Below are 18,571 nucleotides of genomic sequence, written 5' to 3'. Positions count from 1 at the left end.
AATCCTCATAGCAAATTTATGAGCTGGGTCTTATCTGCTTTGTTACAGTTTTAATCGACATCACCTTGTAAAAGAAATGCCTTCAATTTCAAAATGTTTCTATTAAAAGACCAGCACTACCTCTCCAAGTGGATTAATTTTAAGAGACATTCTCAATAGCAGAAATGTTTTTTTAAAGGGCGGGAGGATGACAGGATTGAGGAAATTTGAAGTTAGCACCTCCTTTTCACAGATAATGAAACTGAGGATCGTGCAGTTGGAAGCAAACAATCAGGGATTTGAACCCACAGCCATTTGTTTCAGCCCTAGCTACCTCATTTTAATAACTGGCAACTCTATCCGCCCAGGTGCTCAGCTCAAAAATGTAGAGAAAATTCCCTGTACCATAGTGTTGTCACAGAGGGTCTATTTCAGTACTAAATCAGTGGGGACCTTGAATTGGCAGATGGAGCCTCCTACTACAACTCCCATCTGTTGATTTCTTGATCCATGGCCCAGCTCCTGAATTTTGCTGATGTGCTTTAATCTTTAAAATATATGTGACTGTGACATTCTCCTATTAACATCTCTATTTTATGAACATAAAAATAAAATGCTTTCGGGCGGCGCCTGTGGCTCAGTCGGTAAGGCGCCGGCCCCATATACCGAGGGTGGCGGGTTCGAGCGCGCCCCGGCCAAACTGCAACCAAAAAATAGCCGGGCGTTGTGGCGGGTGCCTGTAGTCCCAGCTACTCGGGAGGCTGAGGCAAGAGAATCGCTTAAGCCCAGGAGTTGGAGGTTGCTGTGAGCTGTGTGAGGCCATGGCACTCTACAGAGGGCCATAAAAGTGAAACTCTGTCTCTACAAAAAAAAAAAATAAATAAAAAATAAAATGCTTTCTTAGCCAAATCTTTGAAAAATATTGAAGCTTGAAAATGGGCCATGGCCTTGGGTACCTGGAACACACTGATAAAGTTGATCCATTTGGTTGGGTGTTTCCAATTAGTTAACCACAGCTTGAGACTTGGCAGATACGGGTAACAGATGAAAAAACACTCTCTGTGTCAGCATTAGTGGATAACTGAAAGAAGTCCATGAAGATTTGTACAATGAGGCATTCACATAAGGAAAATCCACACTGTTATCAGGCTGAAGTACTTGGAGGGGCAAGTATATCTTTATGTATTTAAATCAGAGAACCTACCTGGATATTTTTTTTGCATATGGCTCCTTCCAGATTCTTAGAGTTGAAAAGCAATGATGACTTTCCATTCTGACAGTGGCAAAGTCCAAATTATACCTTTTATTTATTTATACCTTATACACACAGATATATATTTCTTAAGTATTATCCTTGTCTTGGATTGTATTGCTCTATCTTCAAAGCCATCTCTTGTTTATATGGATTGAGGTTTAATTACAAGAGCTAGGCTACAGTATGATGCTGCAGTTAATTTTGCCGGGTCTTTTTTAGATTTAAGGGTACTTTTAGTATACTTAGAATGAATGCTTGTGGTAATAACAGCTCATGCTTACTGAGCCGTTACAATGTGCCAGGCCCTCTAGTAAGTGCTTAACATGCATTACCCAACTTAATTCCTTCTTACCCAGCTGAGATTTCATGGCCCAACATTGTAAACATTCCCTTATGGCCTTAATATCCTGGCCCTTCTCCTCTCATCATTCTTCCCTAGCAAAATCCAATTCTCCTCTTTCTCCATTCACTCATTCCCAGCTAAATGGTAAAGAGACCACAGTTTTGCTGATTGGGTCTCACTTTAAATTTGTGACTACAAATCTCAAATGGCACAAAATGTAGCCTGGTGTTTCTACCAGCTCCTTCCCAGTATTGTTAATGAAAAGTCCCTGATCTGGGAACCAGCACTGTCAGTCTGTCCAGGGAGCCAAGTGACAGAGGAAGAGAGTGGGAGACAATGACATCAGAGAAGCTTGAAGCACTCAGATCCCGTAGGCCCATGCAGGGCACTGTAGGGACTTGGCTTTTACACTGAGTGAGATGGGAATCCTTGGATAGTTTTAAGCAGATATGTGATGAAGCCTGACTTAAATTATAACAGCATCACTCCAACTGCTATTTGAGAAGAGACTGGGGCAAGGACAAAGCCTGGAGATGGGAGACTATTGTAATAATACAAGCAAGAGATGATGCAGGCTTGACCTAGGTGGTTGCAGGTAGGAGGGAGGGTGTGGTCTAGTTTTGACTCTCTTTGCTGATGTGGGACATCCTGGAAAGGAGTGGTAATGGTGACATTAAGCTTTGGCCTAAGCAACAAAAAGGCTAGAATTATCCCCCCACCCCCTTTTTTTAGACAGAGTCCATCACATTCACCTAGAAACCTTGTTAAAGCAAAGTGCTGGGCCCCCCAGAGTTTGTGACTGAGTAGGTCTGAGTTTGGTCCTGACAATTTGCATTTCTAACAAATTCCCAGGTGATGCTGCTGCTGCTGGTCCAAGGATCTACATTGAGAACCATCAGACAGGGCGGCGCCTGTGGCTCAAGCAGTAGGGCGCCGGTCCCATATGCCGGAGGTGGCAGGTTCATACCCTGCCCCGGCCAAAAAAAAAAAAAAAAAGGAACCATCAGACAAAAGAAATACAGTAGGCCTGCATGTCCAGATAGAAAGGCCATCTGGGCTTAATGATGATGAACCCACTGAAAGGCTATCCATTACACTCAGCTGCACAGGAGCTGGTGCAAAACAGAGACCTGGGTCCAACGTGGGTTGAAGGTTAGCTGGCAGGTAGGTGCTCCCTGTCATGAGCAAGACAGGAGAGTTAAAAGGAAGGCAATGGAGTGATTCAATTGATTGACCTTGGAATTGAATCTGGGTAGGGTGAGAAGAGTGGAGATGAGATAGCAGAGAGGTAGAAGGATCCAGGTTTTTCAAGAATGATTGGAGTCTTTGTCCTAGAGGGAGTGAACTCGAAAGGTGGAAAGTGGTGAGTGGTCAGATGGAGAGTGACTGGAAATCAATATTGTGGATGGAGTGAGATCATCACAAGGAGTGGCTGAAGTAGGGTGGAAGACAGGTAATGGAGGAGGAGGTCAGAGTCTTAGATGGTGCATCTGTCTGTTGGGATATTGAAAACACCACAAATTCAAACAGGAGCAGTGTTAGCATGATGGTGAGCCAGAAGTAAAGCTCCTACAGCAATCGGGGACACTTTGATGACATGAGGTTCAGAGCCTGAAAGTTTGACAGACACAATGACAGAGAAGGGAGTGGTCATGACAAGGGGGAGTAAGATGGAGCCCACCCCACCTGCAGGCCCATGATGCAGGTGGCAGAGAAGAAACATCTGCCACTTGAGGCAGCTGACAAGGAAGGAAAAGCCAGGATCTGTTCCATCGATGGGTCTCAGCCCAGCTGCAAATTAGAAACATCTGGGGAATTTCAACACCAGAAAATAACCCCCACTGAAGGGGATAACAGTGCCTGGACTCCACCATCTGCAATTTCATTTAATTGGCCTTGTGAGTAGCTTGAGCTTCAGGATATTTTTAAGCCTTGAGGTGATTTGAATGTGTAGCCAGGGAATAAGAATGAGAAGGTTAAGAGGACCCTGAGAGGACTAGGCCAGGATCCAGAGGGGTGGGTTTCAGGAGTTAGGTTTCAGATTTCAGAGTCAGAATAGAAGAAAATGGAGGACATGAGAATTCAAGTCTGGGGGAGCAAAGAGAGGCTGAGGAGTCCTGAGCTGCTCACAGTAACAGACATGAAGAAGGCTCACAGGCCTCACCGTGGTGGTGAGGCTGTGGGAGATGAGCACAGGTAGGGATGGGGTCTCTCCAGAAGCAAAGAGGGTAGTGGCCCCCTCTTCATGCTTGAAATGGTGGTGTGGAGGATGGGCAAGGGATGGTTCTAACTGCAACACCTGTGTCAAAGAACAAACTGTCAACAAATTAAGTTTCAAAGATCAAATTGGCTTTTATTAGCAATTCATGAATTAGGCAGCATTCTATCTACAAAACAGAAAGGTGCTCCAAGAAGCCGAATGGAGGGGATGGGCTTTATAGTTAGAAAAAGGCCAATGAAACCTGAAATGGAACAAAAAGTGGATTGGTCATTCCAAAGTTATTTTGCTTGGCCTGGCATGGTGGCTCATACTTGTAATTCTAGCACTCTGGGATGCTGAGGTAGACAGATAGCTTGAGGCCAGGAGTTCAAGACCAGCCTGAGCAAGAGTGAGACACTGTCTCTACTACCAATAGAAAAATTAGCCAGGTATTGTCGTGGGTGTCTGTAGTCCAAGCTACTCAGGAAGTTTAGGCAGGAGGATCATTTGAATCGAGGAGTTTGAGGTTGCTGTGACCTAGGCTGACACCATGACACTCTAGCCTGGGGCAATAGAGTGAGACTCTGTCTCAAAGAAAAAGTTACTTTTCTTATAGGACTAAAGCAGAAGAAAGTGGCAGCTCCGGTTGACTGGGCCTCTTTGGGTTGGTTCTTTTGTGTGTGTGTGTGTGTGTGTGGGGTGGTTCCTTAGAATTATAACACCTGCTACTCTGGGGCTCTGGCTTGGCGCCTGCTTGGCTCTGGTTTAGCTCCTAGGTTCCCTTCTCACTTCTGATTTCTCAGGCAGTGGGCAGGATCTAGGGAGGCAGGAGAATGTAGTGGTTAAAGCATTGACTGTGAAGCCAGATGATCTTGGTTCAAATCTCTGCTCTGGTTGACCTTAGGTAAGTTAATCTTTCTGTGCCTCTATTTCCCCATCTGTAAAATGAGGCTAAAAATAGTACCTACCCCTGAGGGATTTAATGAGTATTACATGATTTATTATCTCTTCATGCTAGGAGGATGACACTATTGTGTTTGCCATTATTTTTCACAAAACAGATTCCATATCGTCTACTTTTTTCCATTCCCATTATTACAACATACATCCAAGTCACTATTACTACTTCCCAGGTTTTTGTTTCCATTCCTGTCTTCTCTACCCTACTCACATGCTACAACCAGGTTGAAACTGCAGATTATCCATTTTACTCCTTTGCTTTATTCTTCCAATAATTTCTTATCCATGAAATAAAGTCCTAAATCAAAATACATGAATTACTACAAAGGCCCTCACAATCTGGCCTTCCTCTTTACCTTACCTACTAAGGCATATGACCTTTCTCTTCTCTGACATGGCAAGTATGGTCCTGCTTTGACCTCTGCCTGAAGTGTTCTGCCCACTCACCTGTACACCATGTGCAGGGTTCTTCCTGTCTCCCACGTCCTTCAATGGCCCTAATGTCAAGTGGCCTCTAATCACTTTGTTTGCAACCATTTTAAACTCTGCATGGTACCTACTACTGTTTTGTTTTTTCTTTCTTTTTTTTCTTTGACACAGAGTCTCAGTTGCTGGGTAGAGTGCCATGGTGTCATAACTCACAGCTACCTCAAACTCTTGAGCTCAAATATTCCTCTTGCCTCAGCCTTCCAGCTACAGGCATATGCCACTATGTCCAGCTATCTTGTTTTTGTTTGTTCATGATTTGTTCTACTTTGGATTTCCCCCCAAGCAGGGACTGAGGCAAAAAATTTGGAAGCAGATGGTTTATTTGAAAGGTATTGCCAAAAAGTAGAAAGAGCAAGACAGGAAACATACAAAGTCAATGGGAGGGTGTTATCAGTTTCACTACTATACTCTGGAGCTTTCTCCCTCCAGGACATACAGAATACCTCCCAGAGTTGTTCTTCTGAAGGATGGGAGGCCAAAGCCTTTATCTGCTGAGCCCCATCCTCATAAGTTCAGGGCTACCTCTGGGGCATTAATCCCCTCACTGCCAGGTAGTGCTTGCCTGAGGGCCCCAGCTAGTTTAAGCTTGAAGAAGGCTCTCGTAGCCTGAAGGGAGTCAGAATTTCCCCTCACAGCTGTGGCTGAACTCAGAGGTGGGCTGAGAGGTTGTCCAAGAAGCACCAGTGGCATCTGCTGTCTGATCTATTTTCCCCACTAGAGTGTGAGCTCTTCATAAGTGAAGATGTGGTCATTTCTGTTCACTGATACATCCCAAGAGCTGGCATGGTGCCTGATACATAGTGGGTATTAATAAATACTAGTTGAATGAACTTAGTCCTTCCACCAGTCCAGGGGTAGATACTGTTATTCTCTTTGTTTCTGTAGGAAGAAAGTAGAGTCTTACTTAGTGGGGTCACCCAGCACACATGGGTGGCACAGCTGGAATATGAATCCAGGCCATCTGACTACATTTATTTATTTATTTATTTATTTAATTATTTATTGAGAGAGAGTCTCATTCTGTGCTCTGTGTAGTGCTATGGTGTCATAGCTCACAGCAACCTTAAACTGTTGGATTCAAGCAATCCCCTTCCCTCAGCCTCTGGAGGGACTATAGAGGCTCACCAAGACACCTGCCTAGTTTTTCCATTTTTAGTAGAGACGGGGTCTTGCTTTTGCTCAGGTTGGTCTCAAAGTCCTGAGCTCAGGCGATCAGCCCATCTTGGCCTTCCAAAGTGCCAGGATTACAGGCGTGAGCCACTGTCCCAGCCTCATTATTTATTTATTTATTTATTTTTTTAAAGAAACTCATTACCTTGGCTTGGCATCTGTAGCTCAGCAGCTAGAGTGCCAGCCACATATACTGGAGCTGGTGGGTTCGAACCCAGCCTGGGCCTGCCAAACAACAATGACAACTACAACCAAAAAAATAGCCAGGTGTTGTGGCAGAGGCCTGTAGTTCCAGCTACTTGGGAGGCTGAAGCAAGAGAATCACTTAAGCCCAAGAGTTGGAGGTTGCTGTGAGCTGTGATGCCATAGTACTCTACCCAGGGCCATGTAATGAGACTCAAGCAATCCTCCCATCTCAGCCAACCAAGTAGCTGAGATTATAGGTATGCACCTGACTAGTATTTTTTATTTTTTTATTTTTGTAAAGCCAGAGTCTTGCTATGTTGCCCAGGCTGGTCTCAAATTTCTGGAGTAATCCTCCCACCTTAGACCCCCAAAACTCTGGAACCATAGGCATGAGCCATTGTGCCTGGACCTATTTGATTTTAGATCTCAAGCTTTTAATACTAAAAACTCTTCATCAGAAGTATGGTTACTGAGGAATATTATTAGATTTGACCATTGTATTTAACATCAGCGGTGTGATGTTGTGGGTATTTTTTTTTTGTAGAGACAGAGTCTCATTGTACCACCCTCGGTAGAGTGCTGTGGCGTCACACGGCTCACAGCAACCTCCAGCTCTTGGGCTTACGTGATTCTCTTGCCTCAGCCTCCCGAGCAGCTGGGACTACAGGCGCCCGCCACAACACCCGGCTATTTTTTGTTGCAGTTTGGCCGGGGCTGGGTTTGAACCCGCCACCCTCGGTATATGGGGCCGGCGCCCTACTCACTGAGCCACAGGCGCCGCCCTGTTGTGGGTATTTTTTAGTGATTACCTTACCTATGTGGCATAATGGCTTTCATTTTGTATTACAGTGTGATTTAGAGGATTAATAGAGATGAAAAACTCAAATGTTTCAAAGACCTCGGAAGCCAAGATGGCGTGTATCTGGTTGGGTTTGATATGGAGTAGGAGGAGGTCCTGGAGCACATATTCCATTTAAAGGGTACCTCTTCATACTCCCCAGTTGATGCCTTACAGCAAGGATCAACAAACCTTTTTATAAATAGCCAGATAGGGCGGCGCCTGTGGGTCAGTGAGTAGGGCGCTGACCTGATATACCGAGAGTGGCAGGTTCAAACCCAGCCCCAGCCAAACTGCAACAACTACAAAAAAATAGCCGGGTGTTGTGGCAGGCACCTATAATCCCAGCTACTCAGGAGGCTGAGGCAAGAGAATCGCCTAAGCCCAAGAGCTGAAGGTTGCTGTGAGCTGTGATGCCACAGCATTCTACCGAGGGCAACAAAGTGAGACTCTGTCTCAAAAAATAAAATAAATATATAAATAGCCAGATAGTAAATAGGCTTTTGAGGCTATATAGCAGGCATCCTCAAACTGCAGCCCGTGGGCCACATGAAGAAGTGTGATTGTATTTGTTCCAGTTTTGTTTTTTTACTTCAAAATAAGATATGTGCAGTGTGCATAGGAATTTGTTCATAGTTTTTTTTTTTAAACTATAGTCTGGCCCTCCAACAATCTGAGGGACAGTGAACTGGCTCCCTGTTTAAAAAGTTTGAGGACTCCTGCTTTATAGACTCTGTCACAACTACTCATCACTGCTCCTGTGGCAGGAAAGTAGTCACTGAGAATACATAAACAAATGGGCATGGCTGTATTCCAATAAAACTTTGTTTATAAAAACAGAAACCAGGTCGTGTTAGCCCGTAGGCTGTTGTTTGCTGACCTCCATTTTTAGGAATATAAGCCAAATCTTCTGATCTTTCAAGAGAAGATGGAAAGAGGGATTTTCATGTAACATTTCTCCTTTCTGAAAATATAGTATGAGCTGCCAAGATGCACTCCCTAATTTAGTGCTCTGCCATGTGGTCTCAGAGATTTGTATACTTTTGCTCAGTAAACAGGACATAAATATCAACAACCATAGGACAAGAAGCATGTGAAAAATACTGTGGTTCAAAGGAGAGAAATTCTGCCAGACCAGAAACAGTTACTAATGACTTTATGGAAGAGATGGTTCTTAGCTGGGATTTAAAAGTTTGGTGAGGTTTTTCTTATGTAAAATTTAGTGCTTGGGAACATTCCCTGCAAAGTTGATGGTATGGCGAAAGCATCTGAGGAATGGCAAACACTCTGACAGGGAGCAGCAGGTAAAAAGGGGGCGGGAATCTGCACTGGAGACACTGCCCTTCAAGGAAGGCTGGTGTGAGAGTGTTCATTAAAGGCTGAGGGATGGAATAGTCAAATACAGGGAGCCTAGAGAAGAGGCTGCTGTTAATAGTAACTGTTTCTTGAGCAATTTGCCCAGACCCAGCATGCCAGACATCTGGCTTATAGAGTGCCAGAGCTGGAAGGAAGCTCAGAGGTCTAACCAATTCCTCCCTGACTGACAGATGGGGAAGTTGTGATGGGAGAGATGTCTTGAGCCTAGGGACCACACAGCTAGTGAGGGCAGAGGCAGGCCTGGAACCTGGGTTCCTGCTCACACACACCAGGGTGCTCTGGAAGCATCTACTTTCAGAAAGGAAGAAAGAGTTTTGACTACCCATGTCCTGTAGGTCATAAAAATCCAAGATAAAATTTAAAGACAGTAGGGAAAAGGTGTGTAACAGATTCAACAAACCAAGGCTTGATAGTTTTAATGTCTAACTAACCCTTAAATAAAACTTTAATTGAGGTCCTCTCAATTCCCTTTATCCTCTCATACTCCACCTACAGATCCTACCAGCTCTTATTTTAAACTATGCTCAAGGATCAGACCCCCTTCCTCCCCTACTGTTTCCCCTTGACCCAAGCCACTCTCATCTCTTGAGTGGATTTGTGACAGCAGCCTCCAACCTGCTCTGCCTATGTGCCCCGCCTCCCCCAGTATACCATTATATTGATATCACAGTGGTCAGCTGCTGCACTAGGGGTAGGGTTGTTCAAAATCATTTTAATCATGTCTTTAATAGTGTTACAAGGAGAATGAACTTGTGGAATCAAAAAGTTTTAAAATAGGCCAGACACAGTGGCTCACTCCTGTAATCCCAGCACTCCGGAAGGCCAAGGCAAGAGAATCGATGGTGACAAAGTGAGATTCTGTATCAAAAAAAATTTTTTTAATAGATTTCCCAGCACCCTTCTTCATTCCTGCCTTAGTGCCCTCAGTTGAGGGGCTGCTACTAATCCTTGGGTCTCTGCCCAATGGAAGCTTTGAAGGCACTTTGTGGAACCCAGGTGGCCCAAGGAAAGCAGTGCCCTGCTGCTGGCAGTTAGGACCTCCTGGGCGTGAGGGTCCCCTGCAGACTTGTCTAGTCACCTTTCACTGTGCAGTCTCCCGTCTCCTTCCTGTTCATTGTCTGTCAGAGAAGGAGGCTGGCAGACTCAGGGCTTTGAAGTTAATGGTGCCTTTGATTTCCTCCTCCAGCAGTCTAGGGAGCTCTTAGCTCTTGCTTCATTGTTCCCTACTGAATCTCCAAGGCCTGGAAGTCTCCTGTGGCACACCTCTTCCCGGTTCCCACACAAGGGCTGATGCTGTGTGTGGCCCACACAGTATTTTTTTTAAATAGTAAAGCCAGTATTTAAAAATCAGGAAATAGATTGATTTCTTTCTTTTGAAAAGTCAAATAATCTGGCAAAAGTAAGTGCAAATTCCTGAGCTGGAATTGCCTGAGAGGGTGCAGAAGGGGTTCCCCATTTTAGGTGCAGCATGAACTCTCTGGCTTGCTATGGTCCTTACCACTCAGTACTGGTTTTTGGCACTGGTGTTTTGGCACTGGGGCTGGTGTGACCCTTGGCCATCAAACCCATGTCGTTTTTTCCTCAGAAAGAGAAACACTCATCTATCTCCAAGTTTTTGTCAAAGGTGATAAGGGTGGGAGCAGTTAGGCCAGGAGGGCTGGGAGCTGTGGTCTTCCTGACACTCTTATCCCTATGGGTCTATTTCCACCCCCTTCCACCCACTATAAACCCTAGGATCTAATCCCATGGTCTTTTTTTCACAGAAGGAAAAACTGAAGCCCATGGAAGGAAGGATACTCACTCACGTCCCACCGTGAGTTCACAGAGAGCTTGCTTCAGGCTTTAGAGAGCAATGTTATAGGAAGGTTCTAGCATATTTTGATATTATTAGGAGGAGACAAAATAATATGAGAGAGTAGTTTAAACTTCTACACATGTTTCTTGTACTCATAGTCACAACAGTCCTTTAAGAAAAGAGCAGTTCCGGGCAGCGCCTGTGGCTCAGTTGGTAAGGCGCCGGCCCCACATACCGAGGGTGGCGGGTTCAAACCCGGCCCCCGGCTGAACTGCAAACCAAAAAATAGCCGGGCGTTGTGGCGGGCGCCTGTAGTCCCAACTACTCAGGAGGCTGAAGCAAGAGAATCGCTTCAGCCCAGGAGTTGGAGGTTGCTGTGAGCTGTGTGATGCCATGGCACTCTTCCGAGGGCCATAAAGTGAGACTCTGTCTCTACAAAAAAAAAAAGAAAAGAAAAGAGCAGTTCCATCATTTTACTAATAAAAACATCCAGGCCGGGTGGCGCCTGTGGCTCGAGGAGTAGGGTACTGGAGGTGGTGGGTTCAAACCTGCCCCAGCCAAAAAAAAAAAAATCAAGGCCCATAGGTGGCCTAAGGATCACAAAACTTTGTGGGACACATTTGAAAAATGAGGACAACAACCCCTGACCAGGCTGAAGTCCAAGCCAGGTGATTTCTGCAGGCCTCCATCAGCTCAGTTCTGCCATCCATGTGTGCATTGTTTATTTATTAATTCAGTAAACCTGTTTTGCCCACCTTCCCCAAGCAGGGGACACAGATACAAAAAAGATATAGGCCTGTCTTCAAGGAGCCTAAACCAAGTGAATGTAAACACATGTGGGTGAGGGAGAACTGGAGAAAAGGGGATGGGTAATTGGTAATTAGGGAAGCCTGGCTCGGCACCTGTAGCACAGTAGTTACGGTGCCAGCCAAATACATCGAGGCTGGTTGGTTAGAACCCAGACCGGACACAACAACAACAAAAATAGCTGGGTTTGGGGCGGTGCCTGTGGCTCAGTCGGTAAGGCGCCAGCCCCATATACCGAGGGTGGCGGGTTCAAACCCGGCCCTGGCTGAACTGCAACCAAAAAATAGCTGGGCGTTGTGGCGGGCGCCTGTAGTCCCAGCTACTCGGGAGGCTGAGGCAAGAGAATCGCTTAAGCCAGGAGTTGGAGGTTGCTGTGAGCTGTATGAAGCCATGGCACTCTACCCAGGGCCATAAAGTGAGACTCTGTCTCTACAAAAAAAAAAAAAAAAAAAATAGCTGGGTTTTATGGCAGGAGCCTGTAGTGCCAGCTACTTGGGAGGCTGAGGTAAGAGAATCGCTTGAGCCCAAGAGATTGTGTGAGCTGTGACACCATAGCACTCTACTGAGGGGTGACATAGTGAGACTGTCTCCAAAAAAAAAAAAAATTTAGGGAAGCCTGCTCCCAGTGGGTGCTTGTAGGTGGCCCAGTGCCTGGCATATGCCCAATACTCCATACGTTATAGATTTTCTCATATTTATTGCCAAAAATATATCACTGACAAGAAAGAAAAATTTTGCCCCAAGAATTCCCTTGAAGAGGGATGGATGAGTTTAGGCTCAGAGTAATACAGCATGGAATATCTTTGGAAGGAAACATAAATGCATTTCTTCTGGGATGGAAGTTAGTGGAAATGGAGTGGAAGCAGTGATGGCTATATGGTCTGTGGATTCCAGTGCAATGTTAAATGCTAGGCCTTTGTTCAAAAAACCTTATTTAAAGGTACTAAAATATAAAGCTTTTTCATTTTGCTCTTTCAATCTTTCTCAACCTATAATAGATTTTTTGTCTTTAAAAAAAGATATTTAATATTCTGAGTAAAAAATAATCAAAACTTAAAGTATTAGCATAAGTTATTATTCATCTTTATATTGTGCACTGCTAATTTTTTGTTTGTTTGTTTTTTGTTTTTGGCTGGGGCTGAGTTTGAACCTCTGGGATATGGGACCTGCGCCCTGCTCTTTTGAGCCACAGGTGCTGCCTGTGCGATGCTAATTTTAAATGCAAAAATAACATTTAACTCTCATGCAGAATCACTGAAATTATGCAGTTTGTATTTTGTAGGTTGTACATAAGTTTATATTTTGTTCTTTCCATAATGTACATCTAATCAAGGCTCTTTACCTTTAGCTTCCTGATGAGCGGGGAAGAGTTGAAGGAAAGAGAACTATGGGCTAGGTGCAGTGGCTCACACCTGTAATCCTGGCACTTTGGAAGGCCAAGATGGGCTGATCGCCTGAGCTCAGGACTTTGAGACCAACCTGAGCAAAAGCAAGACCCCGTCTCTACTAAAAATAGAAAAACTAGGCAGGTGTCTTGGTGAGCCTCTATAGTCCCTCCAGAGGCTGAGGGAAGGGGATTGCTTGAATCCAACAGTTTAAGGTTGCTGTGAGCTATGACACCATAGAACTCTACACAGAGCATAGAAAGAGACTCTCTCTCAATAAATAAATAAATAAATAAATAAATGTAGTCAGATGGCCTGGATTCATATTCCAGCTGTGCCACCCATATGTGCTGGGTGACCCCACTAAGTAAGACTCTACTTTCTTCCTACAGAAACAAAGAGAATAACAGTATCTACCCCTGGACTGGTGGAAGGACTAAGTTCATTCAACTAGTATTTATTAATACCCACTATGTGTCAGGCACCATGCCAGCTCTTGGGATGTATCAGTGAACAGAAATGACCACATCAGGGCTGCGCCTGTGGCTCAGTCAGTAAGGCGCTGGCCCCATATACCAAGGGTGGCGGGTTCAAACCCGGCCCTGGCTGAACTGCAACCAAAAAATAGCCGGGCGTTGTGGCAGGCGCCTGTAGTCCCAGCTACTTGGGAGGCTGAGGCAAGAGAATCGCTGAAGCCCAGGAGTTGGAGGTTGCTATGAGCTGTGTGATGCCATGGCACTCTACCGAGGGCTATAAAGTGAGACTCTGTCTCTATAAAAAAAAAAAAAAAAAGAAAGAAATGACCACATCTTCACTTATGAAGAGCTCACACTCTAGTGGGGAAAATGGATCAGACAGCAGATGCCACTGGTGCTTCTTGGACAACCTCTCAACCCACCTCTGAGTTCAGCCACAGCTGTGGGGGGAAATTCTGACTCCCTTCAGGCTACGAGAGCCTTCTTCAAGCTTAAACTCACTGGGGCCCTCAGGCAAGCACAACCTGGCAGTGAGGGGATTAATGCCCCAGAGGTAGCCCTGAACTTATGAGGATGGGGCTCAGCAGATAAAGGCTTTGGCCTCCCATCCTTCAGAAGAACAACTCTGGAAGGTATTCTGTATGTCCTGGAGGGAGAAAGCTCCAGAGTACAGTAGTGAAACTGAAACCCTCCCATTGACGTTGTATCTTCCCTGTCTTGCTCTTTCTACTTTTTGGCAGGTTAGATTTGTGGCCTAGGATGTGGTCGATTTTGGAGTATGTTCTGTGGGCTGATGAGAAGAATGTATATTCAATTTTGTTGGGATGAAATGTTCTGTAGATGTCTGTTAAGTCCAGATGTTGAATGGTTAAGTTTAAATCTAAAATTTCTATGCTTCACTTCTTTTTTGGAGGATCTATCTAGCACTACTAAAGGGGTGTTAAAATCTCCAACTACTATGGAACTGGAGGAAATAGAGTTGCTCATGTCTGTTAGAATTTCTCTTATAAATTGAGGGGCGTTCTGGTTAGGGGCATAAATATTAATAATTGAGACCTCATCATATTGAGTACTACCTTTAACAAATATAAAGTGTCCATCCTTATCCTTCCTTATTTCGGTTGGTTTAAAACCTATTGCATCTGTGAATAGGATCACAACGCCTGCTTTTTTCTGCTTTCCATTTGTCTGGAGTATAGACAACCATCCCTTCACCTTGAGTTTATATTTGTCTTTTAATGTAAGATGTGATTCTTGTATGCAGCAGATATCTGGCTTGAGTTTTTGTATCCAATCAGCCAACCTGTGCCTCTTTAGAGGACAATTTAAACCATTAACATTAATTGAGAATATTGATAAGCCTTTCAAGAGTCCGGTGGACATTTTTAATCCTTTTGTGACTGTGGAAGGTGGAATTTGATCAAAATTTTCTGGGTCGGTTTACTTTTGTGGTGGAGGATTATGCTGGTCTTTATAGAGAATAGGTCTGAGAATATCCTGGAGAGCTGGTTTAGTTATGGCAAATTTATTCACCATGTGAATGTCATTGAAGTATTTAATTTCTCCATCATAAATGAAACTCAGTTTAGCTGGGTATAGGATCCTGGGTTGAAAGTTATTTTGTTTTAGGAGATTAAAAGTCGATGACCATCCTCTTCTAGCTTGACAGGTTTCAGCAGAGAGAGCTGCAGTTATTCTAATATTCTTGCCCTTCTAGGTGATGGTTTTTCTTTCATCTGACTGCTTTCAGAATTTTCTCCTTCATGGGCGGTGCCTGTGGCTCAGTCGGTAAGGCGCTGGCCCCATATACCGAGGGTGGCGAGTTCAAACCCGGCCCCGGCTGAACTGCAAACCAAAAAATAGCTGGGCGTTGTGGCGGGCACCTGTAGTCCCAACTACTCGGGAGGCTGAGGCAAGAGAATCGCTTCAGCCCAGGAGTTGGAGGTTGCTGTGAGCTGTGTGATGCCATGGCACTCTACCGAGGGCCATAAAGTGAGACTCTGTCTCTACAAAAAAAAATAGAATTTTCTCCTTCATATTAACTTTAGTGAAATTGATTATGATGTGTCTGGGGGATGTCTTATTTGGGTTGAGTCGTGCTGGAGTTCTGAAACTGTCTGCTATCTGAATTTCAGAATCTCTTGGCATTGCTGGAGAGTTCTCCTTCATAATCTCATGGAGAAGAGACTCTGTGCCTTGTGAAGCCACTTTGTTGCTTTTGGGGATCCCTATAAGATGAATATTGATTTACTTCAAATTATCCCAGAGCTCTCTGAGAGAGTGATCTGTTTTTGCCCTCCATTTCTCTTCCTCTTTGAGAGTTTGGGAGCATTCGAAAGCTTTGTCTTCAATGTCAGAAATCCTTTCTTTTGCTTGTTTCATTCTGTTACTGAGGTATTCTACTGTGTTTCTCAGATCTTTGAGGGCTGCAACTTCTTGTCTCAATGTGTCAAAGTCTTTGGTCACTTGGTCTTTGAATTTGTTGAAGTATCTTTTGGGTTACTGCTTGGAATTCTAATTTGATCTTATTTGCTATTCAGAGTCTGAATTTGATTTCTGACATCTCAGCTATTTGTTTGTGCATGGGATCTTGTGCGATGTCTGCCCCATTGATCCTTGAGGGAGTTGATCTACTGTTTATTCATATTGCCAGAGTTTTTCTGTTGATTTCACCTCATAATTGTTTTTCACCATTGCCTCTGGCCGTCCTTAGTGTTGGGGAGGTGTCTCTCCAAGATTAGACCCCAGCAGGATGACTCTATTGTTGCTGGATCTTTGTAGGGAGTCACCCTGTGTAGCTCCTCTAGGGCTGCCCCAGCCAGGGAGTTCTGGTTGTGGATGCAGCTCCAGAGCAGCATGACACACCTGGATCCAGCAACAGGGCAGGAGGTGGTGCGCATGGTTCTGGGAGTGCCTGGTGCCCAGTGACTTTGGCACAGAGAGCACAAGGCTCCAGCAGTCTCTGACCAGGAGAAGGGCTCTGTGCAGAGGCAGGGAGGCCTCCGGAGGGCATGTGGCTTCCAGAGTCCCTGGCCAGATGAGTGGGCTCGTGTGGAGGCAGGGAGGGTACAGGAGGGAGGATGCAGGGTTGCGCAGCTCCTGCAGTTCCTGGTCAGGGCATGCTGAGGCCCAGCGGGTGCAGGTTGTGGGTCGGTGGTCGCGGCGCAGCTCTTATGGAGGTCCTGGTGGTGCCAAGCGCAGGAGTTTGAGATTGCCATGAGCTGTGATGCTACGGCACTCTACCCATGGCAACAGCCCGAGGCTCCAGTGTGCCAAAACCAGTCTCACTCTGCCCCTGAGGGTTAAGGCTGTAAGGCAGTTCAGTCCCCACCTTTAGGCTGCTCAGTCACTAGGTTACTAATTCCTGCCTGATCCTTGCTCTGCAACCCTGAGGGCAGAGCTTGCCAGGGCAGTTCTCTCACAATGGCTCCCTGCGGCCCACAGCTAAACACTATTAGCTCCATCTGGCTCAGCGGCTCAATCTGGGGCCCTAGACAATGCCCAAAGTTCTCCGCACTCCTGCTTGAGCTCTCCCCAAGGCAGTTCAACTAAGTGCCAAGTCCAACATCACTGAAACAGTTCACAGGTAAGGCCTTTCAGGTTTGCAGTCTCACTGCTGCTTGTACTTACGGCTGCCTGTGGGATTAGGTAGATCGAACACACGCAACCACTTTCCAGTTTTCCACTGTTTTTGTCCTCCTCTTGGAGTCCAGAAGTCCCTTGGTGACTATAATCATCCCTTTGAGGTTACAGGGATGATTATAGGCAGATCCCACCAGCCAGAGATGCATGGAGTCTTATCTCCCAGACTTACCATGCCCTGTTCGAGTATGAACATTTTCAAAATTATATTTATTTATATGAATTTCTTCTTTTATGGCGTACCTCTTCATGTTCTTTGTCCATTATTACATGTTTGGTGTTAGTATTTTACACATTGATTTAAAAAAGGTCTATATTGTACGATCAACCTTTGATCACATCTATGTTAGAAATGTTAGAAACATTTTCTCCAATCTGTCATTTGTTTTTTAGTAATGATATCTGATGTTTCATAGTCTTAAATATTTATTCAAGTATACCTATTTATTCTTGTCTTTAGTTTCTTCTGGTGACTTAATATTTAGGCCTTTTCCTCTGCATAATTCACCTATATTCTTTTCTAATTTTCTTATGATTTGTTTGTTTAGATACTCTTTGCATTCTTATGTTTATTTTAGAGATTTAAAAATAGATCCTTGGGTCTGGCAAGGTGGCTCACTCCTATAATCCTAGCATTCTAGAAGGTTGAGATGGGTGGATTGCTGGAGATCAGGTGTTTGAGATCAGCCTGAGCCAGAGCCAGAGCCAGATTCATCTCTAAAAAATAGCCAGGCATTGTAACGGTGCCTGTAGTCCCAGCTACTTGGGAGGCTGAGGCAGGAGAATCACTTGAGCCCAGGGGTTGGAGGTTGCTGTGAGCTGTGACACTATAGCACTCTACAGAGAGCAACGTAGTGAGACTGTTTCAAAAATAAATTAAATGAAATGAAATAAAAATAGATCCTTAACTTTGTTTTTTCTTTTCTTTTCTTTTTTTTTTTTGAGACAGAGTTTCACTTGGTCATCCTCGGTAGAGTGCCGTGGCATCATAGCTCATAGCAACCTCAAACTCTTGTGCTCAAGCAATTCTCTTGTCTCAGCCTCCCAAGTTTCTGGGACTACAAGTGAGAGCCACAATGCCTGGCTAGTTTTTTTTTTTTTTTCGGTTTTTGGCCAGGGCTGGGTTTGAACCTGCCACCTCTGGCATATGGGGCTGTCACCCTACCCCTATGAGCCACAGGCACCACCCACCTGGCTAGTTTTTATATTTTAGTAGAGATGAGGTCTTGCTCTTGCTCAGACTGGTCTGGAATTCCTGAGCTTAGGCAATCCACCCCCCTCAACCTCCCAAAGTGATAGGATTACTGGCTGAACTACCACTTCCTGAGCCCAGTCTAGTTCATTAAAGAATGTATCCATTAGGGCGGCGCCTGTGGCTCAGTGAGTAGGGCGCCGGCCCCATATGCCGAGGGTGGCAGGTTCAAACCCAGCCCCGGCCAAACTGCAACAAAAAAAAAATAACTGGGCGTTGTGGCAGGCGCCTGTAGTCCCAGCTGCTTGGGAGGCTGAGGCAAGAGAATCGCGTAAGCCCAAGAGTTAGAGGTTGCTGTGAGCCGTGTGACACCATGGCACTCTACCCGAGGGCAGTACAGTGAGACTCTGTCTCTACAAAAAAAAAAAAAAAAAAGAATGTATCCATTAACCTTTCCCTCACCCAAATGAAATGCTA

Source organism: Nycticebus coucang, chromosome 17 (genome assembly GCF_027406575.1).
Source record: "Nycticebus coucang isolate mNycCou1 chromosome 17, mNycCou1.pri, whole genome shotgun sequence".
NCBI lineage: Eukaryota > Metazoa > Chordata > Mammalia > Primates > Lorisidae > Nycticebus > Nycticebus coucang.
The sequence above is the reverse complement of the archived record's forward strand: the minus strand, read 5'-3'. Positions refer to the sequence as shown.